We start from the raw sequence: 12,535 nt of genomic DNA, 5'->3' as shown, positions 1-12,535 counted from the left end.
AAAACAAAACAAGAGTGAATACATACTATGGATATTTGAGAAATAGAAGGTGAAACAAGAATGGTTTTTAAATTCCGAATAAAAAAAGAAAAAGAATTTGAGAGAAAGTGTACATATTGAAGCCATGTAAATAAGATATGTTACATTAAGAGTAACTGCAAATGAAAACAAAACCAACAGAACCTGATGAATAGTAAAAATTATAATTCAAGAAAACTTTCCTAAAATAAAGATTTGAAACCAGGCACCCGGGTGGCTCAGTTGGTTAAGTGTCCAACTCTTGATTTTGGCTCAGATCATGATCTCGGGGGTTGTGAGATCGAGCCCCTCATCGGGCTCCACACTGGGAGGCATGGGGTCTGCTTAAGATTCTCTCTCTCTCTCTCTCCCTCTCCCTCCACCTCCTCCAAAATAAAAAAAATAAATAAAGATTTGAAACGACATTTTGAAAAGGTATACCTTAAAACTGGAAATATTGACCCAGAAAGACATATACTAAGACATATTCTAAACTTTAAAGGAAAAAGAATAAAACTGGCCCCTTTTGTAACTAGGCCAAAGATCCAAGTGAATTATAATGGAAAGAAAATTAGATTTTCATTAGACTTTCAATAGCATTTCTTTATGGTGGAGGAAAACAGAGTCACATATTTAAGATATCCAGGAAAGAAAATGTGAGCCAAAGATTTTGTATCCAACTGAGTGTAAAGGGTAAGGAAACAACCAACCTGCTATTGGCACATGGAAACTCATGGAATCTTGCTTAGAATTGTGGTCACTTTGAAAAAAGGTTGGTTGTGATTGAGATGAAACACATGGATTCCTTCCAAGGTGGCCAGCACAGGTCTACCTTTTGTCATAAGTGGTGGCTATGTATGTTTGGTGTAGTTTTCTGTATATGTATTTTATTTTCTAATAAAAAGCTTACAAACAACAAATATAAAATTTTAGACGATTATACTTAGAGAAATTTGAATATGGACCAAAGATGATATTATGAAACTACTGTTAAATGTTTACATATGATATAATGGCATTGCAGCTGTATAGTAGAATGCTCTTATTTTTTAGAGATGCCTGCTAAAGAATTTACTGTAATTTTACTTTTAAAATGTTTTATCAAAAAAAAAATCAAATTTCCAGTCACGTTTTGTTATTTTAATTTCTTCTTTTTTAAGTTTTCCTTGTTAGGGTGAGGAGGAGCAGAGGGAGAGAGAGACTCTTAAGGAGAGTCCATGTTCAGCACAGAGTCCAACGCGGGGCTCAAGCTCAGGATCCGGAGGTCATGACTTGGGCGAAATCGAGCGTCAGACACTTCGCTGACTCAGCCGCCCAGGTGCCCCATTGGCTTCTAGCTGAGGTATAATACTTACAATATTATGCATTATATACAGATGTTAAGTCTTACGGTGAAATGAGTTTTGACAAATGCCATTATTCTATCAAAATACAGAATATTTTCCCCAGAAAATTTCCTCCTGCCTCTTCCAAGTTAATGTCCTCTCCAGCCCCTCACTGAGGGAACCACTGTTTTGATGATCTCCTTCACCAAAGATTAGTTTTACTTGATGTAACACTTCATATAATGGAGTTATATAATACATAATCTCTAGACACACTTCTTTTATATCTTAATATCCCCGAAATTAGAATGTATCTTAGAAATTGGTGGTGCTTAAACAATTAATGGCAGTGTTTTCTCTTTTCTTATTGTTATATAAAATAATGGGGCCTCTTACAATCAATGGCATCTTTGATTTGATGAAGTATTTATATCTAAATGAAGTAAATATGGCAAAAATGTAACAGTCATTGAATCTAGTTGGTGGGTATATGGGTGTCTTACTTTTCTATGAGTTTGAACATTTTTATATAAAAAAATTTACTAAATATATAAATAAATTAAAGGATATCACAACTGTTGTACCCTGCATTGGCCTTTTCTCCTCCTTAATTAAAATGACCCTTAAATAATGGAATCATCTGGAGCCTTTCTTGACCTCTGTGAAACCCCGACCATAGTAGGGACCTGGGTCCTCTGGACTAGCACAAGATCATTCAGTCTTTGTAGGATTTGCTTTTTTCTCAGATATATTATTTTTCTATGCTCTATTTCCCCGAACTTTTCAAAAGCGAAGAGCTTCTGTCCTCTGGGTCCTGATGCCGTAAGAATGAGGAGCTCTGCACTTGGGATCACAGCATCTAATCAAGTGTCAAATCCCACAAGCTGAGTGCCTGAGTCTGAGGCAAGAAAGAAAAGCTGGGGCCCAGAACCAGCACGTGGCAGCTGGAAGGTCAAGGTGTTAGTTCTTTAAGTATAGACTCCCAGTTCCTCCTTGTGAATAGTCATGAATCCATGTTAACAGGTACATAAAGATGTAACTCTGACATTAAAAACAAAGTGTGGGGAGATGGAACTGTAAAGCAGTGTGGTTCTTATATGTGATCAAAGCTAAGTTGGTATTTATTTAGAGTAGACTGCTATGGGGCGCCTGGCTGGCTCTGTCATTAGAGTGTGAGACTCTTGATCTCAAGGTTGTGAGTTCAAGTCCCACACTGGGCGTAGAGATTACTGAAAATAGACTGTTTTAACATTAGGTTGTTACATGTAATCCCCATGGAAACGAGAAAGAAATTATCTATAGAATATGCACAAAAGTAAATAAGGAGACAATCAAATCAGGTCACTATGAAAGTTGACTAAATGCAAGGGAAGGCAGTGATAGTGGAGGTGAAGGACAAAAATAATCTACAAGACAAACAGAAAACAAATAACAAAATGCCAATAGTAAGTCCTTTCTTATCAGTAATTCTGCTATTGTAAATGGGCTAAACTCTCAATCAAAAGTCATAGATAGGGGCACCTCGGTGGCTCAGCAGTTGAGCATCTCCCTTTAGCTCAGGCCATGACCCTGGGGTCCTGGGATCGAGTCCCATATCGGCTCCTGCAGGGAGTCTGCTTCTCCCTCTGCCTGTGTCTCTGCCTCTCTCTGTGTCTCTCATGAATAAATAAATAGAATATTTTTTTAAGTCATAGATTGACTTGAAACTAATATAACACTGTATATTAATTATACTTGAATTTTAAAAAAACCACATAAGGTTGGGAGAATGGCTTAAAAAACCCAGGATTCATCTATATGCTATTGTGACATAGTACAATTCATATTTGGTGCAACATCCATTCATGATAAAAACCCTCTGCAAAACCGGTCCAGAGGGAACATATTTCAACATAATAAAGGCCTTATCTGAAAAACCACAGCTAACATCATACTCAGTGAAAAAGTGAGAGCTTTTCCCCTAAGGTCAGAAACAAGACAAAGATGTTCATTCTCACCACTTTTATTCAATATAATACTAGAAGTCCTAGCCACAGCAATTAGGAAGCATACAGGAAAAAAAAAAAAAAGATGTCCAAATTGGTAAGAAAGAAGTAAAACCCTCACTATTTGCAGATGGCATGATAGTCTATGTAGGAAAATCTAAAAGACTCCACCAAAAAACAAAACTAGAACTGATAAATGAATTCAGTAAAATTGAAGGATACAAAAATCAACGTACAGAAATCTGTTGCATTTTCATATATAGTACTCATGAAGCAGCAGAAAGTGAAATTAAGAAAACAACACATTTACAATTGCACCAAAAACAATAAAGTATCTAGGAATAACCTTAACCAAAGAGGTGAAAGACCTGTGCTCTGAAAATTAGGAGACACTAATAAAAGAAATTCAAGATGATGCTAAGAAATGGAAAGACATTCTATGCTCATGAGTTGGAAGAACAAATATCGTTAAAATGTCTATACTACCCAAACCAATCTACATACTTAATGCAGTCCCTATCAAAATACCAATATCCTTTTTTCACAGAACTAGAACAAACCATCCTAAAATATGATGGAACCATAAGAGAGCAAATAGCCAAAACCATCTTGAAAAAGAAAAATAAAAGTAGAGGTATCATAATTCTAGATTTCAAGTTATATTACAAAGTGGTAGTAACGGAAACCATATGGTATTGGCACAAAAACAGACACACGGATCAGTGGAATAGAATAGAAAACCCAGAAATAAACCCACAGTTATATGGTCAATTAATCTTTGATAAAGGAGGAGAGAATATACAACGAGAAAAAGACATTCAAGAAAGATGTTCAGAAAACTGGACAGCCACAAGCAAAAGAATGAAACTGGACCACTTTCTCTCACCACACACAAAAATAAACTCAAAATACATCAAAGGCCTAAATGTGAGACCTGAAATCCTAGAAGACAGCGCGGCAGTAATGTCTCTGACGTGGGCCATAACAACATTTTTCTAGATATATCTCCTGAGGCAAGGGAACCAAAAGCAGAAATAAGCTAGTGGGACTACATCAACATAAAAGCTTCTGCACAGCACAGGAGACAATCAACAAAATCAAAAGGCAACCTACAGAATCAGAGGATATACTTGCAAATGACATCTGATAAAGGGTTAGTAGCCAAAATACGTAAAGAAACGATACAACTCAACACCCAAAAAACGAATAATACAATTTACAAATGGGCAGAAGTTGTAAATAGACATTGCTCCAAAGAAGACGTCCAGATAGGGGATCCTGGGGGCGCTCAGCGGTTTAGCATGATCTTGGAGACCCGGGATCGAGTCCTGCATCAGGCTCCCTGCAGGGAGCCCGCTTCTCCCTCTGCCTGGGTCTCTGCCTCTCTCTCTCTCTGTGTCTCTCGTAAAAAGATAAATAAAATATTTTTTAAAAAAGAAGACGTCCAGATGGCCAACAGGCACATGGAGGGATGCTCAGCGTCACTCATTGTCAGGGAAACGCAGAGCAGAACGACAGCACCATGTCACCTCACACCTATGGGAACGGCTAGAATCAAAAACAGAAGAGACCACGAGTGTTTATGAACATGTGGAGGAAAAAAGGAACCCTCTAGTCAGTGGATGTGCAAACAGTGCAGCCACTCTGGGACACAGTATGAACGCTCCTCACAAAGTTAAAAATAGAACTACTAGGTATTTACTCCCCAAGTGCAAAACCACACACGCACCCCTGTGTGTCGCGGCCGTACCGACCACGGCCAAACCCAGGAAGCGGCCCAAAGTGTCCGTCGACAGACGAATGGATAAAGAAGATGTGGTGTCCATGTAAAGGAATAGTATTCAGCCGTTGGAAACACAATCTTGCCATTTGCAAAGACATGGCCGGAGCCGGAGAGTGTGATGGATGTGGAACGCGCAGTGACAGAAAGACAAATACCACCCGATTTCGCTCTTGTGTGGAATTTAAGAAACAAACCAAATGAGCAAAGGAAAAAAAAAAAGGAGAGAGAGAGAAAAACCAAGGAACAGACTCCTAACTGTAGAGAACCAACTGATGGCCACCTGAGGGCAGGCGGGCGAAATAGGTGATGGGGATTAAAGAGACACTTATCACGATGCAAAAAAAAAAAAAAAGTGAAATAAAATGATAGAACAAAACGGAGTTGGTCTTTGTTCCCAGTTCCTGGCACGAGCTCCAAAACTCCTGGAGCAGCCTGAGTACTAGGAGGGGCTTCCGTCATTCCTGGGGAGTCCCCGCGAGCACAGGGGTGTTCATGCTGACGGGCGCCTGCGGGAGCCTCGGTGGCGGTGGCGGTGGCGTGGCAGCGGCGGTGGTGCAAGGGAAGGGCTCAAGGCTGGGACTTTCAGCCCCGCCTGGTGAACTCCAGGGAACTGAGTCAGAGACTCCAGGGAACTGAGTCCAACGTTCAAGGACGTCAGCAGTCCAGCCGCCCGATGAAGCCTTGATCAGAACGAGGAGGCCTGGCGAGCTGGCGGGCGCGGGGGTGCCGCCCGGGCAGCCCTGGCCGTGGCCCCGACCCACAGCCTCCCACGCGTCCCCTCCGCGGCGCTGCTCCTGCGTCGTGTCCTTTACAAGACTGTCATCCCGAGGGCAGTGCTTTCCTGAGCTCTGGGAGTCCTTCTAGAGAACGGCTGAGTCTGAGTGACACACGGGGTTGTGGAGTCCGGGGTTTGTAGCCATCGGGGCACAAGTGCAGGTAGCCTGGGGACTCTGCTTGTGACCAGTGGCACGCGGGGGCAGCTCTGTGGGACCCAGCCTTTAACCTCCTAGGTCCCAAGTTCTAGTTCAGCTCTTGATCCTCACAGGTTGCCCTGTCCCTCGGAACCCTGGTATTGCCGTCCCTGCTGTGGGGAGCCCGATGGTGCACGTGTCGCTGTGTTGCTCTGGGCGTGTCCGAGACGCAGCAAAGCGCCTGACACGCTAAAATTGCTTAATAGATATCAGCAGGAATGTAAACGAAGCTTTGTGCCAGGCCCCCTGGGGCTAACCCGGGCCTACGAGAGACAGATAAACGCACAGATAAGGTTCTAGGTAAACATCTGTTCTATTTCCTCAAGCGGAAAAACAAGAAGCACATTTGCTTCCCTAACACAGAGGGGTCTGAAGAACGCTCAAGAACCAGCATTTAAAAGCTAAAGGAAGAAACGAGAACTACAAAGCATAAGGCTCGGCATAGATATTCTTTATCTCCTATGTTCCTGGGTTCTGAACCTATTTAGCAAGCCTCTCTAGGTGAAGGATTCTGTGGCTTCATGAAGAAAATATCTGGGAAAAGTTGGAGAGGAAACCAGCTGGAAAAATTTTTTTTTAAGATTTATTTATTTATTTATGATAGAGAGAGAGAGAGAGGGGCAGAGACACAGGCAGAGGAGAGGGAGAAGCAGGCTCCATGCCGGGAGCCCGACACGGGACTCAATCCCGGGACTCCAGGATCACGCCCTGGGCCAAAGGCAGGCGCCAAACCGCTGAGCCCCCCCGGCCCTCCCTCCCAGGCTGGGAATATTGATTGCAACCGTTGCTTAATATTTAGTCTGTGTTTTAAGGGGCGGAGTGGCTGCAGCCACCGAGTTGGCTGCTGAGGATTCTCTATGTTGGTTCCTTGGACGGTTTCTAAAATCCTTCCTGAAGGTCTGTGACCGAAGGAGTAGAGCCAGGGGTTCATACCCCTGCAGGACCAGGAAGCAAGAAACCAAGGAATGTGGACCCACGAAGAGTCCGGGTGAGAGCGGCTGCATGAGCGCCTGAAGCGGGTACTGGCTCCTTGTCCCCTTGTCCCACACCCTTTCCTGCCCTCAGCTCCAGCACCCCCTGTGCTCGGCTGGACCCGTCGCTAGGACCACGCGCTGCCCCTGCCTTGAAACGCCGTCGAGGCAATGCTGCGGTGTAAGCGCCGCTTCTGGAAATGTCTCTGCTCGGTCTCCGTCTCTGTGGGCCACCCTTGCTTCGCCCCTGCAGTTGCCTGGTCTGCTTGGCTTTGGAGCCTTACGAGTTTATCTTTAACCCACTTCGCACATCACTTGGAGAGCTGCACCCACGTGTGTGTCCTGGCTATCAGCTCAACTCAACCAATATTTGCTTCGTAGGGAGGCGATAATTTGCCTCAAATTGACTCAGAGTGGCTGGAATCTCAACAAAATCACCCCTAATTTTCTCCTAAAACTTGAAGCCTGACTTACAAAAAAAAGGGGGGGGGGCCTCCGGTTAGAAAGGGAATCATGAAGGGTGAGGATGGGCACTGCCCGGTGTGCGGCCGAGAGAGGACGGGAGGTGGAGAAGCCTGAGCGGCCGCCTCCCAGAAGCTCTCCGCAGCCTTCGGCTTTCTGAGACGTACATTGTTTCCCTTTTCACATTTTCTGGCGCTATACGGGAAATCCTTGTGGTTATTTTTTATTACGGTAAAATATGCATAATACAAAATTCACTATTTTGACCATTTTTAAGTGTATGGCCCAGTGGCATCAGGCACATTTACGTTCTTGCATAACCATCACAACCATCCAGCTCCAGAACGTTCTCGTCATCTCAAACTGGAACTCTATACCCATTAAACAACACCTTCCCACTCGACCTTTCCGCCAGCCCTTGGGAACTCCTGCTTCTATAAATTTACCTATTCTGTGTGCCCTTTATGGACGTGGAATCACAATATTTGTTCTCTCGTGCCTGCATAATGGGCCTTTGTCCTTTCCACTTAGCATTGTCCCATCTTTACGTTTCACTTCTGTGTAGCACAGTCAGGATTTCCTTCCTTTTAGAGATCGGAGAACGTCCCATTACAGGTTGTTTACCCACGCGTTCGTTCGTCAAGGGACGTCTGGGTTGTTTCCACCTTTTGGCAATTGTGAATGATGCTTCTTTGAACATCGGTGTACAAATACCCGCTCAAGTCCCTGCCTTCAATTCCTCTGTGTATACAGTTCCCTAGAATGTGGTCATGCTGCTTTTGCCTTTTTTTTTAAAACTTATTTTTATTTTTTCAAACACTGATAATACATCAAGCGAAAAGAAAGATCAGTCACCAATAAGCCCACCATGCAAAGATAACCACCATTAGCAACGGAGTGTTTGGTCTTTCAGACTTTCTAATCTACCCTAATATCCAAAGGAAAAGAAACTTTAAAAATATCAATTTAGGGATCCTGAGGGGGCTCAGCGGTTGAGCATCTGCCTTCGGCTCAAGTTGTGAGCCCGGGGTCCCGGAATCGAGTCCCGTGTCGGGCTCCCTGCATGGAGCCTGCTTCTCTCTCTGCCTGGGTCTCTGCCTCTCTCTTTCTCTGTGTCTTTCATGAATAAATAAATAAAATCTTTAAAAAAAAGTAAAAATGGGCACAGTGGTTTAGCACTGCCTGCAGCACGGGGTGTGATCCTGGAGGCCTGGGATCGAGTTGCGCGTCGGGCTCCCTGCATGGAGCCTGCTTCTCCCTCTGCCTGTGCCTCTGCCTCTCTCTCTATCATGAATAAATAAATAAAATCTTTAAAAAAAAAGTAAAAATATCAATTTAGGGGCACCTGGCCGGCTCGCCAACAACTGCCCAACCCTGAGGAAATCTGGACGGGAATACTGCGCCATGTTGCCCAAAACTGGTGTCCGTCGCTACGGTGGCAATAAATACTGAACTGGGCCCAACACGTGGGAAACGCGTCAGAGTTTGCGCTCCGGCTGTCATTGATCCAGAGGATTCTCATATTATCAGAAGCATGCCAGAACAGACCGGTGGAAGTCAATCCTGCAAAATTTTTCTTTAATCACACCAGCCAGACCTTGTTTTATTTATTTATTTTTAAATTTATGATAGTCACACACACAGAGAGAGAGAGAGAGAGGCAGAGACACAGGCAGAGGGAGAAGCAGGCTCCATGCACCGGGAACCTGACGTGGGATTCGATCCCGGGTCTCCAGGATCACGCCCTGGGCCAAAGGTAGGCACTAAACCGCTGTGCCACCCAGGGATCCCTAGACCTTGTTTTAAAAATACTGTTATATGTTAAAAAATAAAAATAAAAAAATAAAAGTACTGTCATATATAATTTTATTATAATTTATATTTATGATATTTATATTATAGTTAATATTTATAATATGATGTATCATATATGAATATTTGTATTTATAATTATATATTATTTCTTTCTCTCTGAGCAACCCTTTGAGGGAGGCACTGTCGTCACCTCACTGACAAGTAAGGAAACCGAGGCACAGCGAGCAGAGGTTGCAACCGTGCCCGCGAGGGAGCCAGGTGGCTGGAAAAGGAGACTGAAGGCCTTCAAGCTGGAGCCGGGGGCTCGGAAATCAGGGGGACATGCAGGCAGTTGTGCAGATGAGGAGGCCGAGGTGAGGGTGGCCCTGGCTCAAGGTCGTGGGACACATTAGTGACAACCCTGGAAGCAGAGTCCGGAGCTCCTACCTGTGCTCTTCCCACTCGGGTGCTGCGAGCCTTGCGGGGTCCCTGTGGTCCTCCACTTCGCTGCACCTCGAGACCCGGTGGTGGGACGAGCGCCGGGCGGCAGTCAGGTGCCTGCGGACTCTTGGCCTCAGCCCAGAGCGCGACCTCGGGCATCAGCTGGAGCCCACATCAGGCCCTGGGCTGGGCGTGGGCACTGATGAGGGGTCTCTCTCCCTCTGCCCCTCTCCCTGCTCACGCTCTCTCTTAAGAACCAAAACTTAAAAGAAAAACCCTGATAATAGGAAGTCCCCGGGCAAGCCCAGCTCTAGAGCCCCGGAGCCCGCGTGTCGGACTCTGGCATCCGTGTTTTAGGCAAACACGCGGGGGCTGCTGCGCAGAACCACTGCCCGGGCCGAGGCAGCTGATGGTCGAGGGCCCTGACCCCCACCGGGAGCGAGGGTTCCCGCAGGTCCCCCAGCCCCCAGCTCCAGCACCCCGTGACCTCCCGGAGGACCTCGCGCCCCTTCCGTGGCCCCCAAGCCCGCCTGCTCTTTGTGGGACAGCGTCTCCCGTCGGGTTCCCACCCGCTGATGCCGTGGCCGCACTGCACCCTCTGCACCCTCTGCACCCCCAGGGGCTGCCCGGGCCGCACCCCCTCCTGCTGCCCCGCACCCGCCACGGGAGCTCGGGCCTTCCGGAGTCCACCTGACTCGCTCCACCCAGGCTGTGGGACAGGTGCACAGGGCATGGTGCTCACTAGGTTCCGGGGTGCAGGAGAGTCCAGGCCGGCAGCGCCACGGCCCCCCCGCGCGCCCCCAGCTCCCTGCCCCAGTCCACCCTCCGCAGCAGGACTGTAAGCACCAGTACTACGCCGTGGCCTGTCCCCGAAGCTGCCGGAGACTCCTGGTTGCTCTGCGGGTACAACCCAGAATTGTACACTCGGGTGGAGGCTGCCAGTCCTAACCGCTCACCCCCCGACTCTGGCCTCCCAGCCCGGCCCCTCCTGCCCGAGGCCTGCCCCGCTGTCACCCCAGCGCCCGGCCTGCACCTGGGGGGCCCCGTCCCCGACACCGAGCCCCTGTGAGGCGTCCGCTCCTGCACGGGGCCTGTCCTGCTGTCATCCGAGCGCCCGGCCTGCACCGGGGGTGCCCCGTCCCCAACACCAAGCCCCCTACGAGGCGTCCCCTCCTGCCCAAGGCCTGTGCCAGCCCCGGGCCGGGCCTGCGGGGTGAGGGCACCCAGGGCAGGGCCGCTGGGAGGGCGAGGCTGAGGGCGAGTTCTCCTGGCTCGCTGTCTGCATGGCTCCCCGCCCACCGGGGCTGCACCCCTCACCCTGCTCGTCGCCTCCCGGCAGTTCCCGGGCTGCCTTGACCGGGAACCCTTCCCTCAGACGCCTGGGCCGTCATGCAACTCCGTCCTCCAGCCCGGCAGTTAGCGTAGCCGCAGCTCGCGTGGGCTTATCTAGGGGGGTCTGCCTTGCCCGAGCACTTGTGTGGAGGCGGGGACCCTGTGCGACTCCCTGCGGCCCAGAGCCCACGCCGGCCCCAGACACGCAGGAGGTGCTCGGTCAAAAGTCGCTAAGGAACGACGCCGGGCACTGCGTCCTGCAAGCAGGTGACTCCCCGCCGCGCGGGGCAGCAAGGGCTTCTGTGCTCCTGCAGTCTCGTCCAGCGCACAGGCGGGACTGTCGTGACTGTTCCATCAGGTGTTATTTGCGATATTTAGAGGCCGGCTCCTGCCCCCTCCCCAGTCGGGTCTAGAGGGCAAGATGGGGGCAAAGTTCGCGCTGTCACCACCATCATCACCTCCGTAGCTACCACCCCAAAGCCCTCCTGGGCTCAGCGCATTGCAATGCCTGTGCAAAGCCCCAAACCCCGAGAGACACACTGGTCCCTGCGTGTATGGGCTGCAGCATGGGCTTGGAAATCGGTCCCTGCTCTGCACCTGACTGTGCCCCGTGAACACGTCACTTGGTGTCCCTGAGCTTCGTCTGCAAGATGGGGATGATGCCTGCCTGTTTCACTTCATTGAGGTCTATCAGGTTCAAATGCGGTGATGAGTATGAAAGCGCTTCGTGAACCGAAAAGTGTGGCTCACAGGAAAGAAAGGGAGCTTCCTTCTCACGCAACCATGACAGATTGGCAAAGGACATAATTGAGACATTAACTTGTTTCCTAAATGATGACGTGCGAGCCCACGTGGATGCACTGTGTGCTAGGCATTGTTTTTCCCAGTTTTGCAAACGGATTTGTGCTCACCTCTCTCTACCCATCTACCCTCCCAGCTCCCCGGCCCCTTCTGATCACGGGTGGAGATGACAGGAAGCGCATGACCCTTTGGCAAGGGTGGGGGTGTTGCTCCACGACTGGGTAGAATAGGTGAGAACATGGTATTGAAGGCAGCGGGGTCCTTAGAGAAGCCAAACTCCCTGCGGCGGGGGGGGAATGCTTTACCTGGAGACTGTGTCCCTGTCCACTGGGACAGAAGCCAGGAAGGAGGCAGCATAGATCTAGGTGCTGGGGGCGGAACCATTGATGAGGAGCCTGAATAAGTTTCCTTTGTGGGAAAGCCAGTTTCCTAACACAGGAATATTCAGAGACATCTTTCGTTTCTGCTGCTCTCTCCATTCCCCCTTCCCCTTTATTGGCAATCAACGTATTTAATTCAAGCGCATGGCGTTCATTCTTTTGACAAGGATGCGTAAGAGTGACCCACAGCACCAGGTTCCAAACTCTTGGCTTTTTTAACGGTCGCCTCCCCGAACTATCATCACAGACAGTGAGATGAGTGCGTGACCCCA

General features: G+C 48.1%; 1 long non-coding RNA gene across 1 annotated transcript in view; it reads right to left on the bottom strand.

Moving 5' to 3' along the window:
* The window catches only part of LOC144281929 (uncharacterized), a 30,432-nt gene that overhangs the window by 17,125 nt on the left and 772 nt on the right, over window positions 1-12,535 (bottom strand). The window lies entirely within an intron of this gene.

Source organism: Canis aureus, chromosome 13 (genome assembly GCF_053574225.1).
Source record: "Canis aureus isolate CA01 chromosome 13, VMU_Caureus_v.1.0, whole genome shotgun sequence".
NCBI lineage: Eukaryota > Metazoa > Chordata > Mammalia > Carnivora > Canidae > Canis > Canis aureus.
Note: the sequence above shows the minus strand (reverse complement) of the source record. Positions and strands in the feature narration are given on the sequence as shown.